The sequence below is a fragment of the Salvelinus sp. IW2-2015 genome, linkage group LG15 (assembly GCF_002910315.2).
Source record: "Salvelinus sp. IW2-2015 linkage group LG15, ASM291031v2, whole genome shotgun sequence".
NCBI lineage: Eukaryota > Metazoa > Chordata > Actinopteri > Salmoniformes > Salmonidae > Salvelinus > Salvelinus sp. IW2-2015.
The window spans coordinates 25759240-25772132 of NC_036855.1; the positions used below are offsets into that span (position 1 = coordinate 25759240).

The window sequence follows — 12893 nt, forward strand, 5'->3', positions numbered from 1 at the left end:
ATACAAGGAGGACTATCGGGTAGCATTCCACCATTCTCGTTCTTCTCGAGATTCATCAGGAACCAGGCGAAAACTAGAAACGACCCCAGTTTCACCCTCTACACCGCAACTAACCAGGTGTCTATGAAAAGTGAGAAACCTGCCAGGTACAGCAGCAAGACACCTGTGACTGTATACAAAACCGATGTGTCATCTGAGCCCTCAGACCACCAAACCAAACCCAGTAAGACAAAGATTGAAAACCCTGACCATCACTGCCCGATACATAACAAACCTCATCCTCTTAAAAAGTGGTCGTGGGTTTATTATCAGGTAGGGTGGAGGTGATATGATCCTTGACTAGTCTCTCAAAGCACTTCATGATGACAGAAGTGAGTGCTACGGGGCGATAGTCATTTAGTTCAGTTACCTTAGCTTTCGGGAACAGGATCAACGGTGGCCATCTTGAAGCATGTGGGGACAGCAGACTGGGATCGGGATTGATTGAATATGTCCGTAAACCCACCAGCCAGCTGGTCTGCGTATGCTCTGAGGATGCGGCTAGGGAMGCCGTCTGGGCCAGCAGCCTTGCGAAGGTTAACGTCGGTCACGTTGAAGGAGAGCCCACAGTCTTTGGTACACCTTATGCAACAGCGGGGACTGTGAAGCAACACAAACATAGGCACAGACACATGCATATACACTCATGATAACATACGCACTATACACACACTAACACATGGATTTTGTGTTGTAGATATGTGGTAGTGGAGTATGGTCCTGAGGGCACACACTTAATGTGTGGTGAATTCTGTAATGAATGTATTGTCAATGCATTCTGAATGTATATGGTTACTGTACAGATTCCATGAGTAATTGTAAAAAAAAAATGTATCCATGTTATTAAACACAAGGTGTGTTTCAGTCTAAGAAGGGGATAATGTAATGTGTTTACACATTCGAATGTCTCTCAGCCTGTCACACAATATTATYCAAATTAGTTGCTGTYTGTGATGATGCTGGGGCATGCTTAGAGTGAGTGAGTTTTAGGCTCCTTACAAAATTACAAACAGTAGTCTAGAAGTAGCAAAGTAGAAGTCAATTGATTGAACATGAAATGTATTTTAWTGTTTGAKATAGGCCTATAGCTTACTGTTTATATTTTAATGCAGTCATCTTGGTTTTCATTCAAAACAACTTTTTATATGTCACTTGTTTGTATCAATTGCAAAGATATTGGCAACTTTGGATTTGTAGTCAACTTTATTCTGATGTTATGGGCGGTCACAGAGAGACGGATAAATCATGTAATTCTATGTTTAGCGTAGATCTTCGTGTATAAGCTGTTCTACGAGTTGTCTGAGGAAGGCACTAGATTACACGCGTTTTCAAGTGCAAGGTTAATAACAATGGTTTTGGGAAACAGCTTGGAGATATAACGTTGCTCCTATGAAGGTTCTAAGGATGAATTTAGCCTTAAGATGCTTTTGGGAAACCAGGCCCTGATTGCTGAGAACCGCCAGTGAGAGACTGTGCTCCGCAAGGTGGGAGACACCTAGCCCCTGCCCCTTATCTAAAACGTTTTGTAGGTGTTCTCTATGCATGCAGTAGATCCTGCACTGTGAAAATGTAACTTTAGTCAATGTTGTTGTTCTCTTCCCCTTCTGGCAGAAAAAGAACAAKGTGGAAACAGAAATAGAGAACTTCTGCTTTTCCATTTTAGGAATTAGACCAGCACAAATAACACAATGTAAAACAGCATATTTAGATTTTTGATATGTGAGTTACAAATGGAGAAACAACTGGATGTGTAAAGTAGGTTTAATATAAACACATAGGACTCAAAACAAGGAAGCCATGCCTAAACACAGATACATGTACCTCCATGTTGCTGCTGTCAATTGTGAGAAGGACATTTAACACTGCATTCAGACTAATTACCAGAATAAGCAGGTCAGCATTACACAGGTTAATTCTTTTTTTWAAAACAGGACACCACAACACTTTAAATGTGTTACTGAGTCCACATTTGATCAAATTGGGAGAAGAACAAGTGAAGGAAGTAGCATAGGGAAAATGGGTGATAGAGATAAGATGGAGAGTTCCAAAGTGTCCYAGGTTCAGTGGTGTAGAGTACTTAAGTAAAAATACTTTAAAATACTACTTAAGTAGTGTTTTGGGGTATCTGTACTTTACTTTACGAATTATATTTTTGCCAACTTTTACTTTTACTTCACTACATTCCTAAATACAAAATAATGTACGTTTTACTCCATACATTTTCCCTGACACCCAAAAGTTTGTTACATTTTGACAGGAAAATCATCCAATTCACACACTTATCAAGAGAACATCCCTGGTCATCCCTACTGCCTCTGACCTGGCGCTCACGAAACACAAATGCTTCGTTTGTAAATTATGCGTTGGAGTGTTGGAGTGTGCCCCTGGCTATCCGTCCCCAAAAAATTGTGCCATCTGGTTTGCTTAATATAAGGAATTTGAAATGGTTTATACTTTTGATACTTAAGTACATTTTAACAATTCCATTTACTTTTGATATTTAAATATATTTAAAACCAAATACTTTTAGACTTTAACTCAGGTATTTTTTTACTGGGTGACTTTCACTTTTACTTTTCTATTAAGGTATCTTAACTTTTACTCAAGTATGACAATTGAGTACTTTTTCCATCACTGCCGAGGGTGAGGTACCATGGGGCATAAAAGGCATAGTGTGGAATAAGGGGTGTTGTGGGACATGAAGGCACAAGGATGAAGGATGGCCCCTACTCCCACGTCGGAAGCGTCAACCTCCACCACAAACTGATGGGTTGGATCCGGATGAATGAGGAAGGGGGCAGAAGTGAATCGTTGCTCCAGATCCACAAAAGCCTTGTACGCTGCTGGGGACCATGTGAACAGTACCATGGGAGAGGTGAGCGCAGAGAGGGGAGCCGCCAGGTWGCTGTAGCCCCGAATGAAACTGCGGTAAAAATGAGCAAACCCCAGAAACCATTGTAGCTGCACCCTAGACGTGGGTTGGAGCCAATCCACCAACGCTCTCACTTTTTKCGGATCCATCTGAACATTCCCTTCAGTGATGATGTTTACCAGAAAATAGACAGTGGAGCGGTGGAACTTGCACTTCTCCGCTTTTACAAACAACTGATTCTCCAGGAGGCGCTGAAGGACTRGTTGAACATGGAGAACATGTTCTTGGGCAGAACGGGAGAAAATCAGGATGTCATCAAGATAGACAAAAACAAAACGATTCAACATGTCCCGGGCAAGATCGTTGACCAGGGCCTGGAAGACAGCGGGAGCGTTGGTGAGTCCAAACGGCATGACCAGGTACTCATAACATCGAATTAACCACAGTTTATTAATCCAACAGCGGCAGGCAAAAGACAGGTCAAGGGCAGGCAGGGGTCAGTAATCCAGATAGTTGGGGCAAAGGTTCAGGACGGCAGGCAGCCTCAGGGTCAGGGCAGGCAGAAACGGTCAAAACCGTGCTTCTGCACCCCTTTTAGGTCGTTGTCCAAAATATCCGGCCCATGACCAGTCATACTCGGGGTCTCAGTGTGTGTCCCTCAACGTCATTCCGTCTCAGTTGCAGGATTCAAATCGTGGTCATCGTGTGTCTGTGAATCACAACCTTAAAGACGATGAGTGATTTTATTCACTCATCGTGAATTTTATGGAATGGTCTGCCTACCCATGTGAGAGACGCAGACTCGGTCTCAACCTTTAAGTCTTTATTGAAGACTCATCTCTTCAGTAGGTCCTATGATTGAGTGTAGTCTGGCCCAGGAGTGTGAAGGTGAACGGAAAGGCTCTGGAACAACGAACCGCCCTTGCTGTCTCTGCCTGGCCGGTTCCCCTCTCTCCATTGGGATTCTCTGCCTCTAACCCAATTACAGGGGCTGAGTCACTGGCCTACTGGTGCTCTTTCATGCCGTCCCTAGGAGGGGTGCGTCACTTGAGTGGGTTGAGTCACTGACGTGATCTTCCTGTCTGGGTTGGCGCCCCCCCTTGGGTTGTGCTGTGGCGGAGATCTTTGTGGGCTATACTCGGCCTTGTCTCAGGATTGTAAGTTGGTGGTTGAAGATATCCCTCTAGTGGTTGTGGGGGCTGTGCCTTGGCAAAGTGGGTGGGGTTATATCCTTCCTGTTTGCCCTGTCCGGGGGTATCATCGGATGGGGCCACAGTGTCTCCTGACCCCTCCTGTCTCAGCCTCCAGTATTTATGCTGCATTAGTTTATGTGTCGGGGGGCTAGGGTCAGTCTGTTATATCTGGAGTACTTCTGTCTTATCTGGTGTCCTGTGTGAATTTAAGTATGCTCTATCTAATTCTCTCTTTCTCTCTTTTTTCTCTCTCTCGGAGGACTGTGCCCAAGGACCATGCCTCAGGACGACCTAACATGATGACTCCTTGCTGTCCCCAGTCCACCTGGCCGTGCTGCTGCTCCAGTTTCAACTGTTCTGCCTGCGGCTATGGACACGGACCTGTTCACGGACGTGCTACCTGTCCCAGACCTGCTGTTTTCAACTCTCTAGAGACCGCAGGCGCGGTAGAGATACTCTTAATGATCGGCTATGAAAAGCCAACTGACATTTACTCCTGAGGTGCTGCACCCTTGACAACTACTGTGATTATTATTATTTGACCATGCTGGTCATCTATGAACATTTGAACATCTTGGCCATGTTCTGTTATAATCTCCACCGGCACAGCCAGAAGAGGACTGGCCACCCCTCATAGCCTGGTTCCTCTCTAGGTTTCTTCTAAGGTTTGGCCTTCTAGGGAGTTTTTCCTAGCCACCGTGCTTCTACACCTGCATTGCTTGCTGTTTGGGGTTTTAGGCTGGGTTTCTGTACAGCACTTTGAGATATCAGCTGATGTACGAAGGGCTATATAAATACATTTGATTTGATTTTGATTTGATTTGATCACAGCATTTTCACAAATTGAGCCATACACAATACAATTTAAGCATCGAGGACAGCATTTTGTTGACAACATGGTGGTTTACAATATGTCTACTGTGAGGGAATAATGGAAGAATATTAACCAAGCTGTAGGTCAATTTGAGTGTGTGTGGTCACTTAGGCCTGCACATCAACCAGTACTGGGATCATTGGAGACTTGGGATGCTTGCTCTCAGAGTYCTGCTTGAATGTCTTCAGGTCCGCGTCTATAAAGGTCAAGTACAACATGGAGGAAGTTAACAATCTGTGGCTTAGATTGAATTCAAAGTCGACACAAATGATAAACTAAGCAATACGACGCAACAAACTACTACACATATGAAAGACTACCACACATGCTGTTACAATAGCCTACACATGGAGTGGAACCTAAAGGCACATACAGTACCAACCAATAATACTCACCCGACAGACAGGGCAGAATATTTAACAGCCAACAGACTGTTAAATAGTCACCACTAGCCGGCCTCCGCCCAGTACCCTGCCCTGAACTTAGTCACTGTTACTAGCCGGCTACCACCTGGTACTCTACCCTGCATCTTAGAGACTGCTGCCCTATATGTACATAGTCATTGAACACTGGTCACTTTAATTATGTTTGCATACTGTTTTACCCATTTCATATGTACAGTGCCTTCAGAAAGTATTAACTTCCTCTTGACTTTTTCCACATTTTGTCGTGTTACAGCCTGAATTTAAAATGGATTCAATTGAGATGTTTTGTCACCTACAAACAATACCCCATAATGTGAAAATGGAATTCGTTTTTCTGAATTTTTACATACATTTAAAATGAAAAGTTGAAATGTCTTGAGTCAATGAGTACTCAACCCATTTGTCATGGCAAGCCTAAATACGTTCAGACGTAAAAATGTGCTTAACAAGATAATACGTTGCATGGACTCACTCTGGGTGCAATAATAGTGTTTAACATGATTTTTGAATGACTGCCTCATCTCTGTACCCCACACATACAATTATCTGTAAGGTCCCTCAGTCGAGCAGTGAATTTCAAACACAGATTCAACTACAAAGACCAGGGAGGTTTTCCAATGCCTTGCAAAGAGCACCTATTGGTAGATGTTAAAAAACAAAAAAAAGCAGTTATTGTGAAGTTAAGTTATTAATTACACTTTGGATGGTGTATCAATACACCCAGTCACTGCAAAGATACAGGKGTCCTTCCTAACTCAGTTGCCGGAGAGGAAAGAAACCGCCCAGGGATTTCACCACTTACAGAGTTTATTGGCTGTAATAGGAATGCTATTGTATTTTATTTTGATCAATTTTAGAATAAGGCTGTAACGTAACAAAATGTGGAAAAAGTCAAGAGTTCTGAATACTTTCAGAATGCACCGTATATACAGTACCGGTCAAAAGTGTGGACACACCTACTCATTCAAGGATTTTGTCTTTATATTTACTATTTTCTACATTGTAGAATAATAGTGAAGACATCAACACTATGAAATAGCACATATGCAATCATGTAGTGAGCAAAAAATATTTAACAAATCAAAATATATTTTAGATTTTAGATTCTTCAAAGTAGCCACCCTTGTCTTTGCACAATCTTMGCATTCTCTCAACCAGCTTCACCTGGAATGCTTTTCCAACAGTCTTGAAGTCTCATCCCAAACCAACAGTCTCATCCCAAACCATCTCAATTGGGTTGAGGTCGGGTGATTGTGGAGGCCAGGTCATCTGATGCAGCATACCATTACTCTCCTTCTTGGTCAAATAGCCCTTACACAGCCTGGAGGTGTGTTGGGTCCTTGTCCTGTTGAAAAACAAATGATAGTCCCATTAAGCACAAACCAGATGGGATGGTGTATCGGTGCAGAATGCTGTGGTAGCAATGCTGGTTAAGTGTGCCTTGAATTCTAAATAAATCACAGACAGTGTCACCAGCAAAGCACCCCCACACCATGATACCTCCTCCTCCATGCTTAGTGGAACCACAAATACGGAAATCATCCGTCTCACAAAGACACAGCGGTTGGAACCAAAAATCTCAAATTTGGACTAATTGCAGAAGTATTATTGTCATCATGGCATGTTTGCTGCACAGTGATGATCATCACATTAGTATCTGTGTGGAAACAGCACAAGATATGGAATGCCAACCCCCAACAATAATCCCTGCAGTATCCTCTGTCTGTCCACTTGATCATCCTACACATGGTAAACTGGCTTTAGTAGGAAGCTGAGAAGGGCTCTGTTTGAGGTTGTTAACTATGGCAGACTGATCCTGAATGAAGAGCTGGGTCTGGAGAGCAAAATACATTCAGATTTTACTGTAAGCAAATTATTTTGCCCTCTACTCTACAACACTGTGACATCACTAACCTTCTCTAACTGTAACATCAACGTGACATCACTAACCTTCTCCAGCTCTGACATCACCGTGACATATGCCATGTTCATATGCTAGGAAACTCGAAKATTTCCGACTTGCTGATTCGTTGACAGCGGCACTGCAACCAGTTAGCAAATCGGAAAMGCCAGAGTTTCCTAGTTCCGACTAGCAAGTTAACGCGGCAATAGCTGACCTTCAGCTGTCATCACTAACCTTCTCTATCTGTAACATCACTGTGACATCACTGACCTTCTCCAGCTATGACATCACTGAGCTTCTCCAGCTGTGACATCACACATTTTCTCCAGCTGTGTCACTGTGTCATCGATGGCTACTCCCTCTTCCTACCCTGCGGTCCCACCCATCATGTGGTAAAGATTAAAGGTTACCACTTTGGTTTGGCCCAATAGAAGTGTCTCCTTCGCTGCTTTGGTTTGGATGTGGTACCATGTGTTCACCTGAACCCCCCCGCCCCCCCCAAAAAACGGTTTATAGTCTGGAAATAGACACATGGACTGTACTATATGGTAAATCTGGGACCCATCTAAAGGTCTGTGAGTGTGTGATCAGGTCTGGTACCCATCTGAGAGTGTTGACGCGTATCTGGTCCAGCTCTGTCTGTAGCTGAGACAACAGGTTTTTCTTCTGCAGAATACCGCAGCTCTGCTGGTCTGTGTYTCTCTGTTGTGCCCCCGGTTGGCCGCCAGCCTGATCCTGCACCTCGCTTCTTTCCCTCTGCTGCAACTGCTCTCTGGTGGATAGCAGGGTGGCAAACCTCCCCAGCAGCAGCTATATCTCTTCATACTAAATATACAGTTGAAGTCGGAAGTTTACATACACTTAGGTTGGATTCATTAAAACTTGTTTTTCAACCACTCCACAAATGTCTTGTTAACAAACTATCGTTTTGGCAAGTCGGTTAGGACATCTACAAGTCATTTTTTTACAGACAGATCATTTCACTTATCATTCACTGTATCCCAATTCCAGTGGGTCTGAAGTTTACATACAATAAGTTGACTGTGCCTTTCAAAAGCTTGGAAAATTCCAGAAAATGATGTCATGGCTTTAGAAGCTTCTGATAGGCTAATTGACATAATTTGAGTCAATTGGAGGTGTACCTGTGGATGTATTTCAAGGACTACCTTCAAACTCAATGCATCTTTGCTTGACATCATGGGAAAATCAAAAGAAATCAGCTAAGACCTCAGAAAAAAATTGTAGACGCTCCACCAGTCTTGTTCACTTGGGAGCAATTTCCAACACCCTGAAGGTACACCGTTCATCTGTACAAACAATAGTATGCAAGTATAACACCATGTGACCACGCAGTCGTCATACGCTCAGGAAGGAGACGTGTTCTGTCTCTAGAGATTAAGTACTTTGGTGCGAAAAGTGTAAATCAATCCCAGAACAACAGCAAAGGACCTTGTTGAAGATGCTGGGAAACAGGTACCAAAGTTTTCTATCCACAGTAAACGTGTCCTAAATCGACATAACCTGGAAGAAGCCAATGCTCCAAAGCCATAAAAAAGCCAGACTACGGTTTGCAACTGCAACATGGGAACATAGATCGTCCTTTTTGGAGAAATGTCCTCTGGTCTGATGAAACAAAATAGAACTGTTTGGCCATAATGACCATCGTTATGTTTGGGAGGAAAAGGGGGAGGCTTGCAAAGCCGAAGAACACCATCCCAACGTGACAGCACGTGGGTGGCAGCATCATGTTGTGGGGGTGCTTTGCTGCAGGAGGGCTGCACTTCACAAAATAATGGTATCATGAGGAAAGAAATTATTGGATGTGTATTGAAGCAACATCTCAAGACATCAGTCAGGAAGTTAAAGCTTGGTACAAATGGGTCTTCCAAACGGACAATGACCCCAAGCATACTTCCAAAGTTGTGGCAAAATGGCTTAAGGACAACAAAGTCAAGGTGTGGCCATCACAAAGCCTGACCTCAATCCCATAGAAATGTGTAAGGCAGAACTGAAAAAGCATGTGCGAGCAAAGGAGGCCTACAAACCTGACTCAGTTACACCAGCTTTGTCAGGAGGAATGGTCCAAAATTCACCCAACTTACTGTGGGAAGCTTGTGGAAGGCTACCCGAAATGTTTGACCCAAGTTAAACAATTTAAAGGCAATGCTACCAAATACTAATTGAGTGTATGTAAACTTCTGACCCACTGGGAACATGATGAAAGAAATAAAAGCTGAAATAAATCATTCTCTCTACTATTATTTTGACATTTCACATTCTTAAAATAAAGTGGTGATCCTAACTGAACTAAGACAGGGACTTTTTACTAGGATTAAATGTCAGGAATTGTGAAAAACTGAGTTTAAATGTATTTGGCTAAGGTGTACGTAAACTTCTGCCTTCAACTGTACACATGCACACGTTATACATTTGAACATGAAGCTAGGTTTAGGGTTATGGTTGAGGATTAGGTTTGAACCGGGATGTGGACATGAAGTTAGGGTTAGGYTTGTGGTTGAAGATAGGATTTGGGTTGAACCAGGATGTGGAAATTCCATTTGCAACAAACATGAGCTGTTAGATTAATCAGCCCACATTTCCAAGAGAATGCAAGTGCGCTGATCCCACAAGAAATATGGATTTTTTTTWAAAGTTAAGAATGTTAGCGGCATATCCAGAGACCAAAAAGTTTAATAGATAAACACATTTCTCAGGAGGGGTGAATTGTAGAGGTTTATCCATTATAACTTTTCAGGTCATTTTCTGTAACTTTCCCAGAAACTTCAAACTTCAAATTGGCACAAATGAACAAGCCGTAGTGAGTGCCAGTCTTGGGTACCTTGATCAGTCTGAGGACCTGTTCCAGGAAGGTCCAGTAGAGGGCAATCTTCTCCACCATGCACTGCAGCCTCAGTTTGCAAGCCTCCAGGAGCGCACTCTTGTCTCTCCCTCCCTCTTTCTGACGCACAGCATCCCTCTCTCGTTCCGACTTCTTCTCAACATGGCCTCGCTTTGCCTCGTTCTCCTGCAAGATGGCACATGTGACTATGATGGTTTTTCCAGTGTCTGTGTGTGTGTTAGCCACCCAATATGAGGAATTTGTCAAATTTGAGCAGACTCCTTCAGTTTCTCCTCCTTATCTCTCCGCCTTCGCAAACTCTCCATCTTATGTATTAAGTAGTTGTTGTGGAATTGTTAGATTACTTGTTAGATATTACTGCACTGTCAAACTAGAACCACAAACATTTCGCTACACTTGCATTAACATCTGTTAACCATGTGTATGTGACCAACACATTATTTATTTGATAAACAAAGACAAACACATACAAACACATACAAACACATACAAACACACACAAACACATAGAAACACACACAAACACATACAAACACATACAAACACATACAAATGCACATTAAGAGTTGTTCCTTAACAGTCTGAAAATAATTCTCTTGATCCAAGGCAATTTTATCTGCTGTCTCCAGGGAGTTTCTGATCAGCAGTTAGAAACTTGAGAAACTTTCCCTTCGGACTGCCCTCTACCCTGCTGTACTATCCTGTCTCTATGGCAATACATGGACAAAGCCTCTGTTGCCCCCAATGGCAAACTACTGACATAGAAGCTCCACTACAGTGTGTGTGTGTATGTGTGTGTGTGTGTGTGTGTGTGTGTGTGTGTGTGGTGTGTGTGTGTGTGTGTGTGTGTGTGTGTGTGTGTGTGTGTGTGTGTGTGTGTGTGTGTGTGTGTGGTGTGTGTGTGTGTGTGTGTGTGTGTGTGTGTGTGTGGTGTGTGTGTGTGTGTGTGTGGTGTGTGTGTGTCTGATAAGGCTTGTGTCTGTTTTCCATTCTGTATCTCTGTCTCTCTCTCTCACTTCTATTTATAGCCTACCTGCATATCTATAAGGTCTATATTTAGCCTATATAAACTCAGCAGAAAATGAAACGTCCTCTCACTGTCAACTGCGTTATTTTCAGCAAACTTAATATGTGTAAATACTTGTATGAACATGACAAGATTCAACAACTGAGACATACACTGAACAAGTTATACAGACATGTGACTAACAGAAATGGGATAATGTGTCCCTGAACAAAGGGGGGTCAAAATCAAAAGTAACAGTCAGTATCTGGTGTGGCACACAGCTGCATTAAGTACTGCAGTGCATCTCCTCCTCATGGACTGCACCAGATTTGTCAGTTCTGGCTGTGAGATGTTACCCACTCTTCCACCAAGGCACCTGCAAGTTCCCGGACATTTCTGGGGGGTATGGCCCTAGCCCTCACCCTCGGATCCAACAGGTCCCAGACGTGCTTAATGGGATTGAGATCCGGGCTCTTCGCTGGCCATGGCAGAACACTGACATTCCTGTCTTGCAGGAAATTATGCACAGACGAGCAGTATGGCTGGTGGATTGTCATGCTGGAGGTTTATGTCAGGATGACAATGACAACAAGCTCAGTTCGATGATGCTGTGACACACCGCCCCAGACCATGATAGACCCTCCACTTCCAAATCGATCCCGCTCCAGAGTACAGGTTTCGGTGTAACGCTCATTCTTTGACGATAAACGCAAATTCGACCATTACCCTGGTGATACAAAACCGCCACTTGTCAGTGAAGAGCACTTTTTGCTAGTCCTGTCTGGTCCAGCAATGGTGGGTTTGTGCCCATAGGCGACGATGTTGCCGGTGATGTCTGGTGAGGACCTGCCTTACAATAGGCCTACAAGCCCTCAGTCCAGCCTCTCTCAGCCTATTGCGGACAGTCTGAGCACTGATGGAGGGATTGTGCTCCTGGTGTAATTCGGGCAGTTGTTGTTGCCATCCTGTACTGTCCCGCATGTGTGATGTTCGGATGTACTGATCCTGTGCAGGTGTTTTTACACGTGGTCTGCCACTGCGAGGACGATCAGCTGTCCATCCTGTCTCCCTGTAGCACTGTCTTAGCCGTCTTACAGTACGGACATTGCAATTTATTGCCCTGGCCACATCTGCAGCATCTAAGACACGTTCACGCAGATGAGCAGGGACCCTGGGCATCTTTCTTTTGGTGTTTTTCAGAGTCAGTATTAAGGCCTCTTTAGTGTCCTAGTTTTCATAACTGTGGACCTTAATTGCCTACCGTCCGTAAGCTGTTAGTGTCTTAATGACCGTGCCACAGGTGCATGTACATTAATTGTGGTTTTATTGAACAAGCATTTAAACAGTGTTTAAACCCTTTATATGAAGATCTGTGAAGTTATTTGGATTTTTACGAATATCTTTGAAAGACAGGGTCCTGAAAAGGGACGTTTCTTTTTTGCTGAGTTTTATTTCACTCACAACAGAATCTTTTCAGATAGCCACAGACGTGCGTGTGTGTGCGTGTGTGTGCGTGTGCATTCCCCATCTGACCAACGGCTGCTGACAAAGCGAGAGAAGTGTAATCTCGTGATTTCAAGCTGTCTCACACCTGATATCACACATTTCTCTGTGGACTGTGCCACCGCTAATACATCCAGTCTTTTTTAGTGACTATAACTGATCTTCACTGACTAGTTGCTACCTGTGATCCAGAGAGCATTGTCATCTTCAGACTGCAG

At 43.5% G+C, this 12893-nt stretch overlaps 1 pseudogene; it reads right to left on the reverse strand.

The window, feature by feature from the left end:
- Positions 1-5085: 5085 nt before the first annotated feature.
- Positions 5086-10471, reverse strand: LOC139028752 (coiled-coil domain-containing protein 42 homolog; annotated as a pseudogene).
- Positions 10472-12893: the final 2422 nt, after the last annotated feature.